The following is a 3587-nucleotide window of genomic DNA, read 5'->3' on the forward strand; positions in this document are numbered from 1 at the left end:
CATAAATGCAGCCTTAGTGAACATAAGCGAGAATCAGAAGAGCTGATCTTCCTCCGTCACTGATCATATTCATAACCTCCCACCAGTTGATCTACAATAATCTGCGATAGGGAAGTAAATCATCTCAAGCATCAGAAGTATTTCAGAATGACACGAGCGTTCTTCTGAAATATGATTAATGATACGAAGAAACACTGAATTTCTCAGAGAAGTAGGAATACGTGCGGGGAAAAACCTGCTGTAATCATGAGTTCATCTGCCAGTTACAGGAGGTTATATTACAGGAGGAGGAAAACACACACACACACACACACACACGATCGAGTGTGTAAAGACAGCGGCTGTTGCCAAGGAGATGCGGGGAGTTTCACCTGAAATAGCAGCGCGTGCGTGCGGCGATCACGGCCATTGTGTGTGTGTGTGTGTGTGTGTGAGAGAGAGAGAGAGAGTGAGTGAGTGAGTGTGTGTGCTCTTGCTCGAGCGGCTCTTAGCGGTCAGTGTGCGTGTGTGTGTGTGTGTGTATCTATGGTTCTCTGTTCCATTCTCATCTCTTATTAAAGGACTCTGGGAGCAGTAGCTACTGCAACACACACACACACACACACACACACACACACACACACACACACAGAGGGGGTGTGTCCCTCCTACACGCATGTTGTAACTGCTTACACACCCAGATCCTCCCAAAGCAAATATTTCAGCGCGCGCGCGTGTGTGTGTGAGTGCATTAATACAGGGAACACTGTAAACGCCTTTTCTTTCGCTCGGATGTTCTTGTGACGGTAATAATGACCCGTGATCAGAATGAATTAAAAAAATCCACAGTTCCTCCCTGGAATTCTGACACTTCCAGCTGCCAAACCACTGACATGATCAGACGTCACGAACACGAGTGTGTGTGTGTGTGTGTGTCAGCAGTTTCTGCGTAGGATGGATATTCTAGAAATACATTTTATATAAATCAGAACAGCAACAGCATTACATAAGAGACGCTGGAATCTTCACTACAGGATTGTCCCGTTTCGGAGGATCGAGAGGCTCGATGATGAAGAAGAGGATGAACACGAGTCTCTGACACACACTGGCTGTTCTGCTGGTGTGTGTGTGTGTGTGTGTGTGTGTGTGTGTGTGTGTGGGAAGCAAGGTGGGCGGAAGGAGAGAGAGTTAGTCATTCCCAAAAGACTCACAGAAGAACATCAGCAAACCTGGAGAGCGAAACTTATTCTGTTCACTCAGGGCCTGAAGACATAACTTGATAAAGTATCAGCAAATATAAACATATAGATGTGGTTCAGAAGCCGGTTCTGTTGGTTAGGGTTAGGGGTTCTGTTGGTTAGGGTTAGGGGTTAGGGGTTAGGGTTAGGGGTTCTGTTGGTTAGGGTTAGGGGTTAGGGTTAGGGGTTCTGTTGCGTTTCATCAGAAAAGATCTGTGTATTTTCAGCCACTCTTTTTTCCCAGTGTAACTCTGAACACAAACACACACTCGTACGAACCGGCTGACCTTCCCATCTGACACACAAACTGCTCAGACTAGTTGTACAAGTTAGTCATCTCATCCTTTTTCTTTAAGACTGATCATAAATTTATGAAGTCATAAAACGCTAGATTGGTGTAATCTGAGAAATATGAGTAACTGCTAGTTGTTGGGTTTGTTGGCTGGTCAGGCGAGACTCGCTGTGTTCACTCAGATTCCCCTCAGATTAACTTTTACTTTCACAATGACCCACACACACGCTCCCTGTGCTTTACTGGAAGAGCTGCTGGTCTTTATGGGAAAGCCTCAGACACGACGTGTTTATGACCCTTGCTAACACAACTGACTAATGACTGACATTTCTCAATGCCAGAATTATGCCATCAACTTCTCTGGTTTAATAATGATTAAGAATCAGCAGATTCCCTTTCGCTCAGCGTTATTTCTCGGTTTGATGTTCAGCTGAATCAAAAACTGAATTCAAATACTCAAGAAAAGCACATTGTTAAATGAGTTTTGACATGAGAAACACAAGCGTTCAGAAACCACCTCCTCTTTATTGTTGATATAAAAGAAAACAAGGGAACAACGAACAGCATTTGAAAACCGCATGTTATAATTTAGAAGCAAATAAACCCGCTTGTTACACGACGAGGCAAGTCGCCTCTTAGTCCCTTCAGCCCGAGTTTAACCTGTCGCTCAAGTCTTTGTGTCAATCTGTCAAAAACACGGTAAATGAGGCTCCAGAACTGGCCGTCAAAATCTCAAGTTCTGCTGGAACATATTCATATTTAAACTTTTACTCAAACTTGAACACTCAGTTTAGATCTGATAGGGATCAAGGCCAAGAACTGGCTTGATAATCGTACAAACGCCTTAGTACACACAAGGTAAACAGAGTAAACTCATTCAACAAAGTATTTCATTGTTCAGTATATGTATATATGACACGTGTTTAGGAAAAAGTCAAAGTTCTCTTCGTTTAGAAATGAACGATGCAATCAGTCTTCAGAGTTGGATCGAAACACAGTTCCATGAAACAACAAAAAACAGGAGCGTTAGGCTTACAATTAGCGTTAAAATAGAGGTACACACACACACACACACACACACACACACACACATTACAAAACAAATCAAGGACTTTCACTTGATGCCAGTGGAAAAAACTCGAGCACTCGGTGGACAAATGTACCAACAGTAGAAGCGTCCGAAACACAAATGCCTGGAGCTCAAAGAAAACACTGCTCAGTAAAAGCACTTCAATAAATAGAGCACTGGGAATGATAAACCTTATACAGTAGGTACTGTACACACACACACATTATCTCTAAACAATTTTGTACAAAAATACAATACGTTTGTGACATCAAAAACCTTATTCAAGTTTCAAAAAAATAAATATCTTCTTGTTGCACAAGGTTATTTGACAGTTCTAGTACCAGTCTCAGGCATCCCTACGAATCATCTCCAGACGGATAAAGATATATAAATAAAATAATCTGCGTCTCCACGAACTGCAAGGCATTGAACAGCAGTTCTGGGAACTGGCAGACGATCACGATTCTGACACACGAGAGATTCATTATCACTGCGACCCATCAAGCTGATTCCACTTCTGTGCCGTTACGACAATCTCGCAGAATTCCCATCATTTATTATCTTTATCTACTAAAAGCATAGTTGTAGTTATAGTTCAAACCATCATGCAATAAACAGAGGATAAATATTACACATCATTTAATGTTTCTGATTCATGTGCAATTGTTTAGTTTCCCAAAAAATAACGTGCCACTAAGACACTAGTATTCCGGCCAGTTCTTCCTCTCCTCAGAAAACAACATAAATACAGATTCTGTATAAATAAAATCACTTCATAATTCATACAAAAAATAAAATACTAAAAAAAAGCAAAATACTATAGATCAAAAGCCCTTTTGTTGTCGTTCTGAACTCAGGTCAGTTTGTAAGCAACATGAGTATCTTTCCCACACCGTTCCTCTCGGTTAGCACAGCATTAATACTCATCAGATCATGGCAAACACACACTATCATCCCATTATTAAACGCACCTCCTCACGGGAGATTACAGTGCAAAAGGTCTCGGAAT

At 41.7% G+C, this 3587-nt stretch overlaps 1 protein-coding gene across 1 annotated transcript in view; it reads right to left on the reverse strand.

The window, feature by feature from the left end:
* Window positions 1-2014: 2014 nt before the first annotated feature.
* june (JunE proto-oncogene, AP-1 transcription factor subunit) overlaps window positions 2015-3587 on the reverse strand; it is a 4106-nt gene continuing 2533 nt past the window's right edge. The window contains exon 2 of the mRNA XM_084115459.1: window positions 2015-3587. This exon is cut by the window's right edge and continues 1863 nt beyond it. The gene's annotated coding sequence lies outside the window, so the exon portion shown is untranslated.

This window comes from Abramis brama (genome assembly GCF_963993115.1).
Source record: "Abramis brama genome assembly, chromosome: 5".
NCBI classification, from domain to species: Eukaryota; Metazoa; Chordata; class Actinopteri; order Cypriniformes; family Leuciscidae; genus Abramis; species Abramis brama.